The sequence below is a fragment of the Micropterus salmoides genome, unplaced genomic scaffold, assembly GCF_014851395.1.
Source record: "Micropterus salmoides isolate LMB-PRFRI ecotype aquatic unplaced genomic scaffold, ASM1485139v1 Ms_hic_scaffold_13, whole genome shotgun sequence".
NCBI classification, from domain to species: Eukaryota; Metazoa; Chordata; class Actinopteri; order Centrarchiformes; family Centrarchidae; genus Micropterus; species Micropterus salmoides.
In genome coordinates this window covers 30,227,578-30,243,786 of record NW_024040374.1, presented here as the reverse complement: position 1 = coordinate 30,243,786, position 16,209 = coordinate 30,227,578, and the positions used below count along the sequence as shown (strand labels likewise).

Here is a 16,209-nt window from a genome sequence, read left to right as displayed (position 1 = left end):
TACTGAGTGGGACATTTTAATTTTGAAAAATGAGCTTGCCAGTGCTCAATAATTTTGTGGTATGACCAAAATATGTCGCTGCATTGATCATCAAAAACTGACACATACTCATAGCTGGCACTGAATACTGGGTCTGATTTGTGAACTTGTTGACCTATTCTTATGGGATCCTTCTGATTTGGTAAATTAAATAAAAAAGGTTTATAATGTAATCAACAAATATCTTGGTATTGTTATAAAAAACTGCGTAGTCCTGTTGACACTAGTATGCAAAACACTCCAAAAATCTACACACAAGCCAAAAGGATTTGTAACCACTGGCCTCCTGAAGGTCCCTGAACTGATTGTAATGACATATGTCAGGATTAGGTACAATAATAGTAAGCTAAAAAAGAAAGAAATAGAAGTAGAAGTGGTGGTGGTGGTGGTATTAGTAGTATGGTTCAGCTCTACATGTGACACAGTAGGTGCATCTTAAATCTCTTATTTGACATTTCCTCACAATCTATGCCTATATCAGAATTGTTCCAGTCCGCCATCTTGCAGGCCGTCTCAAAGATCTTATTTTATTTGTTTTCCGATTCGTCATGTAGTTACAGATCAGTTTTCATTGTAGGTTTGAACAACAGGAGGACGAACAACTTCTTTCATTTATTAACTTGCAACAGATAGAGAGTCTGAGAGTCTGTCTGTCAGCAAGAAAGGCTTTTTACATCATTAATCGTCATTTCCATTCCATCACATGAGGCTAATAATCCCTGAGCATTGGCTTGATATGAGTTTCCCCTGAAACATTTAAGCTAATAAATCAAAACACACCATGGTCATATTCTGGGTTTTTTCGATAATGAATTCACAATCAAAATATCAATAAATACAGATGTAAATAATCAATAAATAACAGGCATGTGTTCTGCCAGTAGGAATGTTCTTGTGCCTCTGAGCAGTACACACAAATACAGAATGCGCAGGTGTTAAAAAGGTAACAGCTACAGAGAGAAAACGTGCTGCTTTGCAGTGAAAACTGTGTGCCTTTATTAGTATTAGCAGTGCACTTGTGTGCCGACACAAACTCCATCAAGAATGCCGACAGCTGATCCAGCTGTGATCAGCTGCCTCCGTCAGCAGAAACAGACGTTGTTTCATGTGACGCTTCAGAGGAAAGGACGTCTCATTTTTCTAAAAACATATTTCCTTGTTTCTTGTCTCCTCACATGGTTTCCTTGATGCAGAACACCCAAGAGAGGGAAACGTGGATGCAGTTAAGAGACTTGGGACGCACCCAGTGTCGGCTCTTGCCTTGAGGTAACATTGTTAGTGCTGTAACATCATTGGACACACACTGGATTCTCATGTGACACGATAAGACACACTCAGTTGACCTGCATTGCTATCTCGAAGCAGCAGAAAGCCGTTGTGACATTAACCAACAAAATCCTGGTCTAAAGTCAATAGCGCAGTATTTTCCTGCTATTTAAACCCCCATTATTTAGATAGTAAGATGCGCCTGCATAGGTGGGTTCTGGTGATGCACACATCAGTTATATCACAGTTCTATCCCCATTACCCCATTAAGAAAGACGCTGTGCACATTTATGCACGAGGCACAGCAGCGTGAGTTCATTGATTATTTAAATCTCCCAGCACGCCAGCAGGATCGGTCAGGATCTTGAAAGTGTTAAATAAAACAGTCATACATCAATAAAACACACAATAAAGAAATCACCTGGAAGACAGAGATGTGACCCACAACAACTTCATGATGAGTTTATAATAAACAGCACAGTGACGACACAGATGTTTCATAGATGAGAGGAGCGAATATAACAAGGATCTATCCGTTTGTCAGAGACTTCAGTCTGCAGTGTAGTTCAGTCACTTCACTAGTAAACCACAGAACTGTAAGATTAGGCTTCACGATCAAAGAAAGATCTATACCGCACGGTCTGAAGTCCAGGGCGGAAGTGCATTGGAGCACGTCCAACACCTAATCTGGGTGCAAAATAAGCCTCAAGGCGCAAAGGGTTGCATGAAGTCACTAAATTATTCATAGTTATGTTTTGGGTGTAACATGAATTAAACCAATCAGAGTGTCATCTCCAATTCCATTTAAACGCTAGGTGCGCCTGTACTCGCAGTAGAGAGAGCGAGTAAGAGAGAGAGTGAGAGAGTGAGTGGACGTGAAATGGTTTGTTTATCAGTGTGTATGAACTACACTGCAGACTGGAGTCTGTGACAAACAGATAGATTTGCATTCTATACGCTCGTCTACTGTGTCTGTATCCTCACTGCGATAAACTTTGGTGAACTGGTCATGGGTCACATGTCTCTCTCTCTTCTTTATTGTGTGTTGTATTGATAAGTGTTTTCTTATACAATTTAATCTTTAATGATTAGAGCAGCTGCTGTCAGTTCATCCTGGCCGATCCTGTCAGTGTAACGCGAGATATTAATTATGTAGTTACGCTGCTGTCCTGTGTGTAAATGTGCACAGCATCTCTTTTAACTGGGAGCATCTTAATATCTGAAAAAGGTGCCCTTTAAATAGCAGGGAAATACTACGCCTTCGACTTTTGACCAGGTTTTTGTTGGTGAATGGCACTATTGCTTTCTGCTGCCCCAAGATAGCCATGCACCAGCAATGCACCTGACAACTGCTCATTTGAACACCAACTCCCATGGGTGCACAGATGAGCACAAGTAAATGTTACTTACATAGCGTGGGGGCGGGGTGTGAAAATGACAACAGCACTGGTTGGAAACTAGCAATGACACTTTCACTGTGCTCTGCGCCAGGAGACCTATAAGGTCCAGAATGTCCAATGTGGTTCATAATCAGGGAAGTACAGATATAATATGTTGTTTTCATGGCCATTCATTTTTTATATATTGTGTGTAACGGAGGACATTTTGGCCTGATGTCAACAAAAACACCAAAATCCACTGTGTTAGTCCATCTCGCAATTCCTCCATATATCTGCCTTCCCTACAGTCGGTGTGTTTGAGAAGAGCATAGACTCATCTGATGTAGAAAATATGAAAAAGCAAGGACCATGAACAAACCCAAATAGTCTATGGAAAATGAAAACTCTGACTAGAGACTTAATCTCTTGTATCAGAGAGAGGGGCAGGAAGAGAAAGCGACTGTATCTCAGAGAGTGTGTCGGTTGCTGATTCTGCATTTTCCCATGGCTGTGCAGGGTAGTGAGTGGAATCCTCTGGAGTTAAGTTGAGATGATTGGAAACAAGTTCAGAATTCAGCACACAGGCCTTATCGTCACTTTAGTAAGAATATCGCTATTAAACAATGCCTAACATATGCTGGACGGGAAGGGACCTTTGGTAGTTCAAGTAAGATTGCTCTTCCTTTAATAGTGTCTTTAGGAGTGTAGGCGACTGTAACTTCTCATAGACTTGCACCTACCAAACCTAAATTAGTCAGCACAGTAATCACAAATCACAATCTCTTGCTTCTGGTCATTGCAACATGGCTGTCTGTACTGTTTCTCAGCTGAAATGGTTCTGTTTCTAGAAAAACCCAAAGACTTTTCGAGCATCCATCAGCTTTTGAATGTTGTGGCAGCTCTTTTCTCCAGCTGTGGCCACAACAGTGGAAGGCCAAGGTTGGTAATTGTAAACAAGAACACAATAGTGCAATTATTAAAGTATGTACATGTATACTGTACTTAGATTAATACTTGAAAATAATGGTGATGTAGGTTAAAAAACATGGTTTTACATGGTTAATGATTTGATTGTTCATTAGAGTGATGGCCTGTGGAAAGAAAATGTTCTTGCATCTTTGGAGTACAGTGCTTTAATGCACCTACCAGAGGGTATAAGTTGGAACAGGCTGTTTCCAGGGTGTGATGGGACTGCAGTGATATTTCCTGCCCGTTTTGTGACTCTGGAAATGGATACTGTAAGTCATGAACAGAGGGGCTGTTGGCACCAATGTTTTTTTTCTGTTTTCTACTGTAATCTGTTCACATACTGTTTGGTGATTGATCTGAACCAGCCTGTAGTGGACGTACAGAGAACAAACTGGATGATTGCAGTGTAGAAATGAGATCAGCAGCTCCACTTAGTTGTGTGAGTCCGGAATGGACATCCACAAACAGGATCCTTGCATATGTCCCTGGGGAATCGAAGTGTTGCATGATGTTGTGCAGTCCCATGTTGACTGCATTATCCACTGATCTTTTTACCAGTAGGCAAACTACGGCAGTCTGTCCAACCATTCTAAAGACGTCATAAAATCCTGTGATAGAGGATGATTGTTGAGCATCTGAAGCAGAAGGGGACTTCCCACAGCTCCAATGATCTGTTGAAGATCTGCATGAAGATGGAGGCCAGCTTGTCAGCGCAGGCTTTCAGACAGGACACTGGCACGCCATCTCGGCGTGGTTTCTTCCTGATCTCTGTTTCTGAAAGAGCTTTTTTATTCTCTGATCTCCTTTATCAGTGTGTTTCTGGACCGGTTGTACAGGATTCTGTCCATACTGTAGGCCTCCCCCTTGGCCTGTGAAGCTGCCTGAGTTCAGCTACAAACCAGGGTTTGTTGTTGTTCTATGTGTAGAAAGTTTTAGTCGGCACACGTCCTCACAAAAGATTATGTCAAAATGTCAAAGAGTTCATCCAGGTCTGTAGCTGCAGCCTCAAAATCACTGCAGTCACTGTAAGTGAGGATAAACCAGACAGTAACCAGAGAAGGTCACAAGGCTGCATGGCGGACAGTCATCAAGAAGAATGAGCCGGGAGCCTGGATGTCTGTGCTCTGTCAAAGTTATATTAACTCAGCCAGGTGAGTGTAACACCTCACTAACATGGGCTTTAGGTTGTAAACACCAACCAGAATAAAGGAGAAAAAGGGTTACAGTCAGTGAAAATGTGCATGTTTTCCTTGACGTTGTGACATCTGCACACCAACCTTTCCGCTCTGAGGAGTTGGAAGCCTAGAGGATATAGTGTACTATCCGGTATGTGCTCACCAAGCCATGTTTCAGTGAAGCACAGGATAGCACATCTCAAAAAGTCTGTGTTTGCGCTGTTGAAAAGCAGCAGTTCATCCATTTTCTTGGCCAGAGAGTGGACTTTTGCCAGATTTATTGACGGCAGCGCAGTTCAACAAAAAGCTCTAAGTACCTTTCTGGTTCAGTGAAAAGCAGTGAAAAAGTGTGTGAAGTGAATAGTGGAATGTTGAGTTTCTCCCTGGTGAATGTAATTGGGGAGAAAGGGAGAGCTGAGAACTATATAATAAATAAATAATAAACAAAAACAGAAAGAGTAGAGAGTGCTGCACTTGTTATACGTGGCGCCATCCCGAGTGATACAAAAAAACACAACAACATTCAACATCATACACTGTTCAAAAAATTAAGGGAAGACACCTCAGAAGTTCAAAATCTATTAACTATTTACTGTACATTGTATAATTTGTTAAATGCTCTGTATTTATATAGCAGGCATGTGTAGGAGTACATGTATAAAATTACACCAAAAAACAAAGTAAAAACATAAAATCCAACATGCGTAACTTTCCTCTCACAATTTGACTCAGCAGTGTGTATGGCCCCACATGCCTGTATGCACACATGGAGGAACCCAGGGCCCACTGCACCAGTGTAAGGTCTGACAATGGCTCTGAGGATTTCATGCCGGTACCCAACAGTTTTCATTGTTGGCTAGCACGTGGAGGTCTGTGCGGACCTCCAGAGACATGCCTCCCAAGACCCACCGCCAAACAAGCCCATCTCCTGCTATCTCCTACATGCTCTTGGGACTGTGCTGGTAGACAAAGCAAACCTTCTTTCGATGGCACATAAAGGCGCATTTATACTCCTGCGTAGGGTCTATGTGCGTACCTACGCCGTATGCAACGCACGAAGCCATGCATTTATATTTGTGCGTAGGTGTGTCTGTCATTCTGCAATTACACCCCCAAACGCTAGTTCAGAAGTAGCGCTACAGTATAGACAAGCTAAGCTAAGTATAAATTGCACTTAAGGATTTGCCTTCCTGGAGGAGCTGGACTACCTTTATAACCTGAATGGGCTGCAGATACTGCCCCATGCTACCAGTTGTGACAAGGACACTAGCAAAAACAACCACCAACAGCAAAACCATGTGCAGGGATTATTCTTACTGCACCTGTTGTCACTTTCATTTGCACCACAACAGGTGACATTGATTCACGGTAGCTTATGCTTCCTAACTGGGCAGATTGATTTTCCAGAAGTTGTATTTACATGATGTTATACTGTTATATTTAAGGGTTCCCTTATTTTTTTTTAGCAGTACAGATTTCCCTTTTGCTTCTCCCATTACATAAAACTGGCAACTTCACAATGATCAGTGACAAAATGGTTTCCAGTTTATGAGGATAAGGCATCTGCATGCAGATCCACTCCACTTTAAACTGATGCGACAGGTGTTTGGGGGGTGGGGGGTTGTTTGCATAAAAAGTCATGCTTAGTGCAGCATCCTGAAAATCTCTGCAGAGAGACCAGGCTTTCATCTGAAAAGAGCGACAGTGAGTGCAATGAGTTAGCATTCTGAAACAATCAGCAAAGCATGCTCACAGCACAGTGCTGGAACAGTAGTTTCTGATAATTGGTTGACTGTCCTCCCACTGATATGATGAATAACCATGGTGTTTCTGAATGTGAAAGTCTCTAATATTTTCCTAAAGTGGGATCAGCGCCCCTTCAAACGAAACTGAAGAGTGCGTTTATGAGACATAGAGAGGGAGAGAGAAGGATGTAGGAGATATACTGTCGTGAAATATATAGTGAGGGAGGGAGGATGTTCAGTGTGTGGCTCATTAACTCAGTAGATGTTATCGGTGGGAGGGAGTAAGACATTTTGCCATCAATTAATGAGCTGCATGGGTAGTGTGATGGTGAGCCAGACTGTACAAAGTACTGTACTGTAAGTATTTTTGCTTGCTGTGCTTGAAATGTTTCTCTTTAACTGTGCTACACAACCATCAAATTAAATAACTATATTTTTGTTTGGCCCAGCGACAGAGGTGACCTAGTGCAAGTTTTAGCTCCTAGTTTGCCCCTATTCATTTTCCAGTGATTCGCTATTCAAGGCATTGTAGCTGACAGCACGTCAACACACCCATGCCTACTGTTTTCTGTGTAAAATCCCACACAGCGGCTTTAAACTCTCCTGAAAGTGCCAATTTTATCCAGTTTGCTCCCTGTGTCGACACATCACCTGTTCTGCCTTAAGTACAAGTTCTGTCTGTATGGTGCGACCACTGTGAATGGAGCATGTGTGCTACAAGCATTGATAAATGATGCAATGCTGCATGATGTGCTCAGTGGAGTTTCACTTCATCATCAAATGCAGTGGAGAGTGGGAGAGATTTGGTTGAGTAAGAAAAAGTAGCAATAAAAAGGCACACTTCAAATCTTGGCCCAGGCCAAAAGACACAGAAAGCAATTAGGGCTGCAATTATCTTATTTGTTAATTGTTGACGGATGTATGAATTTTCTTTTTGGATTAATGGTTTAGTCTGTAAAATGTCACATAAACATAAAACATGCCCACCAATAGATCTAATGAGCTGATTATCAACATTAGCAATTGTATTTAAATTTAAAGTAATTGGTTAGTTGCTGGGGGCGCACAGTACCCCCATTGTCACCTTTATCTTCTCACTAAATTTGTGAAAATGTAAAACATGAAGCAGAGTACTGCTAGGAAAAAATAAAGATTTAAATAAGATTAAAAAATGCATCTCTAATTGAGTGTAAAACATAATAGCAGTGGGAAGAAAATTACCCATGGAATTTACTGTATATTGAAATAAACAATATTTGCCAAATACATAAACATGAATATATGCAGTGTAAAGATGATGCAAAATAAAGCACGCAGTGTGTTTGTGTAAGTAGAGCATGCTTGTCCACCATAGAACAGCCATATGGGACATATTATAGGCCCACCGTGTGGTGTCGTCAAACTGACACACAGTGATTTAGCCCTGCTGGAAGCGGATGGATCCATGCTTACCTTCAAAGGCATCTGTCTCCTGGCTCTGTGAGAGCCTAAATGCCCCCAGGGACACAGTACAGCATGTTGGCCACTCAAGTACCTCTCAATTACTGCTTTTAATTTCCCTTGCACTGCTGGTCCGTTTCCATTAGCTGTGACATTTCTCCGAGATGTGAACTATATGGCAGCTTTTCTAATCGTCGTCACAGTCCCCATCTGCTGCAGAGGTTTGGTAGAACTCTGTGTGTTTGCATATCATGGTGAGGACAAACTATAAGGGTGTGAAACTGAGGAGGCATCACCGTGCAGCCCAACTGTGGGGCAATTTAATTTCGCTTTTAAAAAGCTCATTGCTGCTCAGGCTCTTCCATAGCTTCAAACTAAATCATTTTGATTGAATGTACGCTCTGTTTATTATATTTATTTAGTCTGAGTTCCCTGGTATAGCAAGTTCAAGTTCACCTTTATCTCAACAACTTATTTTTACAGAACAGGTACACTCAATTAAATACACAACAAGTTTAAGCCACCTCTAATATTAACAAAAAAGCCTAAAAAACAACTGACATTGTGTCACATATAGCAAACACAGGAAGACTTTATAAGTAATTATATATGTTATAATTAATAATAAAATTGCCTTACCTTATGCAGTGCATTTTTTCCTCGCTCTGCTTCGTGCAAAATCATCCACAATATCATCAATGTCCAAATTATTGGTCAATTTGCTCTCATTTGCCATGAGCGAAAGTGCTCATATTAGTCCTCAGTTAAATTTTAATCCTGGACAGGAGAGAGAATGGCCGCAGCTCCTCCTTTCCCACTAGCAATAGGACAGGTGTTCGGTGGATTTAATGTTATCACAGCCAGCAGGACTTTGCACGGCACTAACATTTGTAACTAGAGGTGTGACGACATCTCGTACCACGAGATCTCGAGTGATTAAAATGTGACAAGGTTAAAAGCTGAGACTCACACAATTGACATTTTTCACACTCTCTCACCACATACATAAATTTTCTCTCGCAGTGAAAAACAAATGTAAAACTGATGACATCGACTCTCAGAGTGAATCAACTCCGCCCTGATGCGACACCAGCGTACAACTTTATAGTAATCAGATTAACCCACTCTTGAGCTGTGAGTCCAGACAGTTGTGACTGAGGGGAAACGTAGCTGGTAGAGTTTTACAATATAAACATCTAAAAAGTGAGGTGCAAACTTGCTCTGTTTGGGACTGTGAGCTGTACTTAAACAAAGGTGCTGAAATTAACATGTACATGGATTTGTGGTGAAATTTCTGCCTGATCAGCACTGTTTTCAGTTGGTTTTATTTTCCAAACAGTTGGAAGGGGATAACGTTACTACAAGCAGAGCAATAATTTATTGCACAGCACAGTATAGGGCAGGTAGACTTTAAAATGATCATGAATTCTCATTAAATGATGACATTAGTCTTGTAATATTATCAGTGTTGGGCAAGCTACTTGGAAAATGTAGCGAGCTAAGCTACAGCAACGTGGCAAAAGTAGCTTAGTTATATCTAAGCTACTTTTAATTTTTAAATATTTTATAGTTAGGTGTGTGTATATATATATATATATATATATATATATATGTATATATATCACAGTATGGGCCTAGTTTATATTATATTATAAATGCGTTTCCTCATGCAACAAATGCAGAACCATTGTTGTTTGTATAAAGTTACTTAATTATCACATAATTATCATTAATATTGTTTGTTATATTAATAATTGTAATTAGTATATACATTGCATAACATACTTTATGTTTTGAGTTTGTTTTTGGCTGTTTTTTTTCTCTTTCTATAGTTTCATTGTCATTTCATTGTTTATTAATTATATGTTTTTTATTGTTTATGTGTGAATTTGTGCTCCGGCAACATTGCAACCTAAACAACCTAAACATTCATGGCAATAGGCCAGAGAGAGAGAGAGAAATCTCTCATCTCATGGAAACAAGTTTCTACCACCACATATCAAAGTTTCCTCCTCATTAGAGGAAGAGCTGTCCAGGACCCTGATCCTTCTCACAAGGGGTGTTACAGTAACTATCACAGTAGAAAGTAAACTCAGTCACGCGTGTCTTTATTTTCCTGCAGCAAAGTCGCAGACATCAGCCCACGGATCGGTACGTGATGTCACCGTCACAGGAAGCGCTTCTGCTGGCTGCACATACAGGTCCGTGTGTGGCGGTGGCGTCACTTACTGATCCTTAAGGAATGCTTCGGGAAATGTAGCGTGTGTGGAAGCTACAGCGCTACTCGGTCAATAACAGAGCTTCGTTACTGAAAAGCTATTTGTAATGCTGCATTCCAGACAACTCAGACAACAAACATTTCCAACTTCCAGCTAGAAAATGTACAATGGAACACCACTCAAAGTCAGAGTTCTTACTTTTTACTCCATCTAAAAATCAAAAATCCATCTCACCTGACTTGATAAAGTAGCAGTTGTCTGACTGGTTTGGAAGGAGCTGAGTGACGAAATAAGATGGGGCAAGAAAAAAAAAGCTTTAAAAAAGAACACACATCTGAAATGTGGTGGTTACGAAATTGAAAATAAGCTTAGCTTCTGAAAAAATACTGACTTATACTGCTCATGTGATCAATGGAAATAATGAACAATGAGAGAAATAAGATTCCTTTCCAGTGGCTCTCTCTGGATTGCTGGGTATCTATATGTCTCAGTAGAAACCCAGGGACACTCACACTCACACAAACACTTACAAATGTCTAAACACATGCTCTCATACACACAAAACAATCACATTAGGTTTAGTCAGGCAGTTAGAGGCTGCCATGTTTTTGCTGCTTGCTGTTGGGGAACATGTATATCTGGAAGGCCTGCCTCTCCTACACTGTAAAAAAAATATGTAGGTGGTTCAACTTAAAAACTTAAGTTCAATTGCTGCCTTAAAAATGTGAGTAAACAACTTGTTTCAACGCATAATGTTACGTTATACAGTTTTGTTTTGTATTTTTGTTTTTTTTTTAAACCTGTCCTGCCCAGCAGCCTGGTATAGAGTATGATGAGCTGGATACCATATTGTGCCAGACAGATTTTACTTTAACAAGAGAGTATTAATATACTCCTTTGTCTGTTTTATTATTTATTTAATTATGTATTGATTTGTCACCGGGCAGGACAGGGGGGCAGACACGGGGATGGGGGGGCACAAACAGACAGCACAGAGAAAGGACAAGACCTGTAAGAGAAGGGGGATGGAGGGTGGGGACAACAGGGAAAAGCAGTGGGAAACACCAACTGCAGAAAGCAACGAAACCTGCAATAGAACAGAGAGGGGGGCTTGGGGAGGAGAAAAACAACAACAAACAAACACAAACAAAAACAAACAATAAAAATAATAATAATAGTAAAAGACAACCAGCCGGACAGCAGCAATGAACAGCTGACATAGTATGATAACTAAGAGAAAAATGAAAACAAGAAACAGTCCAGCACACTAAATAAGCAACACAGCACAGCAACGAGAGCTGGAATAATAACAATTAATTTAAATAAGTAACTGAAAGAAAAGCATCAGGAATAATTCTACCAGGGACAACCTAAATTTGTTTGTGTCTATGTGTGAGACTGTGTGTGTCTGTGTGCGTGTGGGTGAATGTGTCTGTATGTGTGTGTGTGTATATGTGTGTGCGCATAAGCCTGTTAAAGAATGTAGTTGTTAGTGAGAGTGGGACGCCACGACTGAGCCACACTTACCCCAGCAACAGGCAGGCAAGAACCCCAATAGCCAATAGGGGTGGGAGAAAGAAAATCAAAAATCAATCAATCAATCAATCAAAAAAACCAAAGACTCCCAGATGCACCGCGATGCAAACGCGGAAGAACCCGACCCAAATGCCAGTTGACAACGTAATGCCGACAGAACGCAAGAAACGTAACCCGTGGAAGAGCAGCGCCTGGACCGACCGCAGCGCGCACACAACATAGACCAGTGCTCCCCCCCACCCAGCATCCCACCGCCGCGCAGCGAACAACCAAAACGCCCAAATCCCACGCAATCATCAACACCAATGCACAAGTGACGAGCCCAACACGCACACTGTGCGAGCACGGCGACACCCAATGCCCAGCAGCCTCCTGCAAATCCCGCGTGCGAGGTCGGGAAAACGAGAGAAAAAAAATACTTATACTAATAAAAAATAACACGACAGCGAAACATTTTCAAGTTCAGATAACTAATTATAAGACATTTCAAGTTCACCTGCTGTTCATAAAGTTGATATAACTACAGTGTTCTAGTGTCTCAATGTTTTTTTTTTGTTAAATTAACTTTTTATAAGTTTGAGTTATTCTAACTCATAGTTTCAAGTTAAAGCAACTTATCCAAATTAATGCTACTTTTCATTTCAAGTTAAGGTATTTAAATTCCAAATTAGTTTCAGTGTACATCTATAGGGCCTTGAAGACAGACCACAACAACAGCACCGCTGTGCTATTATCTTCAATGACTTGTGACGGGGCAGGGAAGTTTGCTGGTGCGCCTGTGCACGCCGCAAAATTCAAAATAGCAGCAGATGTCACCTCCTTTCTGAAAGGGCCTAAAGGCCGTTGTCAGGAACCCTTTCTACCAGTGGCACTAGTCTTGTTTACCGCAGAAGTGTATATTTTGGTTGGAATTTGAATATATGACTTATCTGCAGTGTATAATTAGCAGGGGTGAGTAAGAACACCACTATCTCTATCTGTTAAACAAATTAAATTTTATGTATCTGTACTCAGAATGGGCGGGGCTTAATATATATAATATATATAAGTGGACGGGATTAACTTGAATTTATTTAAGCCTGAAATTTGTATCAGAACTTGCTATATTTATTAGAAAACTATTTACAGAACAGCCTCAGAATTGAGCTTCGGAGCAATGTTTTTGATCACAATAGTATTTGATTTTTAAATAAATGGTTCCTATATTTATAGTTTATAACAAAACAGATATTGACACATTTTACTCTGACGATACTCATAAAAAGTATCTGTACCGGATGCTCGTTTCAACCGAGTACTCGCTAAATCCTAATAATTAGTTGATCATGTATATGTTTTTCTCAGACTCAAAAGACGCAGCACTTAGGCTTTTTTATTTTTTGGTTCGCACCTTTTTTTCAACTGATAAGTAACATATGTAAGTTCAATCAACAAGACAAAAGTGTCAAATAGTCAACACAATGAATTAATGCAAGTTTAACTTTATGAACCTCATACAGTTGAGTTCTTGTCAGAGCTGTTTGAGTTAAAAAGAAGAAGTAAGTTGACATAACTAAATGGCTCTATGATTTTTTTCAGTGTACCGCTCCCTTACTCGCTCTCGCTCGCTTGATATGCCCTCAGGCTGATTTGGCAACAGAGTGACCAAATCCGTCCTATTAAGAGTCATCCATAGCATGTTTGGGCCATTTCTGACATTGCAATTTTCCACGCCAACAGGGAAGAACACAAGTACAAGAAAAAGATTATGGTTTAAGAACACTTCCTTGGCCTGTCAACATGGAGTATTGCATATGTGTGTGTATACGAGTGTGTTTTGCTGCGTTGGTGGTTTGGTGGCAGTGGTCCACTCATTTTTAATCTCCGTCAGCTTTGCTCCGCAGGCACCGTGGTCACGCACAATCTATTCAAGTCTGTGCCATGTCATATACACGCACACATGTACGCAAACACTCACAAACACACCATATCTCTGCCGCTCAGTGCTGTGCCATTTGGTGAGTGGTCACAGAGTGTAGACACAGGAGGCAGCCAACTGTGTTCCTCATGTTTGGGCGTCACAGTCACTGAGTTCTTGTACAACTACAAACTGCTGATAAGCACAGCCAACAGGTGATGGGTCATCTACACACAGCTGCCACTGCTCGTTTGTATGAGAGAGAAATTAAGTGACAGTTAATGACTCCTAACTTAAAGGGAAGCACTAAGCATAGCTTTCCTGTCAGGCAAGGAGAGCACAATCACCAAAGTCATGAATGTGTCAGAGCTCAGGACTCTCTCTCATGCGTCATGCTAACACTTAAGAATACATGATTCCAGTGCAGTGGGTGAATACATGAAATGCAAACAAGCTCTGGCTTTAGCTTGTTATATTATATTTAGAAATTGTTAAATAATAGTTAGATCATTAATGCCCTTAGCAAGCAGAACAAGCAGAATAATAGCTGATTCCAGCTTCTCCAATATGTGAAGTGGCTTCTCTCTCTGTTTTATAACATTGTGAATTAAATATAGATTGGCTTTCAGACTGTTGGCTAGACAACACAAGCAATTTCAAGACATATTCTGTCACCTGTCTGGGCTGTGGAAATTGTGGTAAGAATTATTCATTGTTTTCTGGCATGTTATAGACTAACAATTAATTCAAAGAAATAAAAACAAATAACGATTTTACAAGCACAGAAGCACATGGCAGTTATATAGTCAAGTCATAGTTATTTCATTTGCTTCATGAATTGTCTCTAGAGGATGAATCCTACTGATTTTGGTGAACACCTAACTTTTCATCTAACACTGCCAACAGGTTGACATATTTAGTTTTGAGTGAAAACTCCCTACTATTTCCAACTACTGTCTTATCACATATAATGAAATGCCATACATTCATGTTCTGCACAATTTGTAATGACTTTGGTGATGCTCTAAAATCTCACCTAGCACTGTAAACAGGTCAAATTTTTATTTTTGTTACCATTATAGTTTATGAAATCACTACTGTGCTTAAGTTCAGCCTTACAGAGCCACTAGCATGGCTGTTGTTTAATGTGGTGGACACCACAAACTAAATTTCAGTTGATCTCAGTTGTGGGGCACTGCAAAAGGCTCAAACACAGATATCTTAAACCCTGGACAAATAAAACTCAAACTATCTGCATTGCTACCACCAGGGCTAAATGAGAAAATATGCTTTGTGGGATTCAGGTAAACTGACACAATTCACATTCATATCCCTTAAATGTAGTCTTATTAGAAAGTTGTTGTTTTTTTTTTTTTCATGAAATTTGCCAACTGAAGCTATCAAGCGTATAATTCATTCTAATGTTACATATTAATAAGTGGTGTTGGTAGGCAGGGATGTGATATGACCCATGAAGTGAAATGCAGATATGTATTTTATATTTGTTAGAATGATGCATTTACAACACTATGAACAGCTTTAAGACACATTTGAAAATAGATAAGTATACTATTACCCAGAGTATTTATGAATCTGATATCTAATTCATCATAATAAATTAAGTGACATTTAGCCTATTGCTGAGATTGTACACCTCCTTGATTTGAGGTGATTCTTCATTAAAGATTTAATATTATGTAGACTGGGAACAGATTTACCAATTTGCTCTTAATTGTTTGCGTTAAATGCTCCAAGGCTGCAAATTACAAGAAAACAATCCTATTACGCTTGGGCCAAATGAAAAACAATTTGTTTGGATTTTCACCTTTAAAATGCTGATAATGACTCTGAAATGATTAATGCTTGCAATTTAGCTGCTGTGCTGAACAGAATGGCTCGCTGCTCTACGGGGAATGAGAACTGAGGAAATAAAAAATAAATAAATAAAATGAAATGGTTCTAAATTGGAAATGTCCAATGAGTGGAGAGAACTGAAAGCTGAAAGCAATTAATGGAATCGGAGGACAGTCTCTACGGCTTCTTGAACTCTGATTAAATGTTCTGATTGCCATCTCTCCCTAAGAAGGAGATCCATAGCTGCCTGTACTGTAACATGGCCTTTTGCTAAATCCATTATCCTCAGAGACCTATTTGTTTTTAGACATCCTTTAAGATAAAAGGGTAGTATTTCACAGATGCTAAACCACTACCAGCCATTTTTCGGTATATCCACCACTGCTCCAGGCTGATGGGTTGCAGGCTTTTGCATTGTGTTTGCCAGCAGTTTTCAGGCATGATGCTAAGGTCAGACATCCAGGATAGTGAAGCATCTATTCCTCCAATTGTCTGTCTGTCTGTGTTTCAGATAATCACAGCTGCAGTAGCTGCCTCCACCTGGGGCTTCCACCCGAATGCATCCTTGAGCTAACAATGGATACAGACTGATGAAATTTTCATGACCCAGCAAATGTAGGAAATGGACAGTGGTGAGGTTTGAGTGACCAGGGATACACCCGGGAGAGGGGTGGATGCGGAGTAAGAGGA

The 16,209-nt window shown here is 40.2% G+C and overlaps 1 protein-coding gene across 1 annotated transcript in view; it reads left to right on the top strand.

Moving 5' to 3' along the window:
* The window catches only part of LOC119901248 (inactive N-acetylated-alpha-linked acidic dipeptidase-like protein 2), a 755,283-nt gene that overhangs the window by 294,749 nt on the left and 444,325 nt on the right, over positions 1-16,209 (top strand). The window contains exon 2 of the mRNA XM_038716832.1: positions 1,233-1,305. The gene's annotated coding sequence lies outside the window, so the exon portion shown is untranslated. The remainder of the gene's footprint in view (positions 1-1,232; positions 1,306-16,209) is intronic.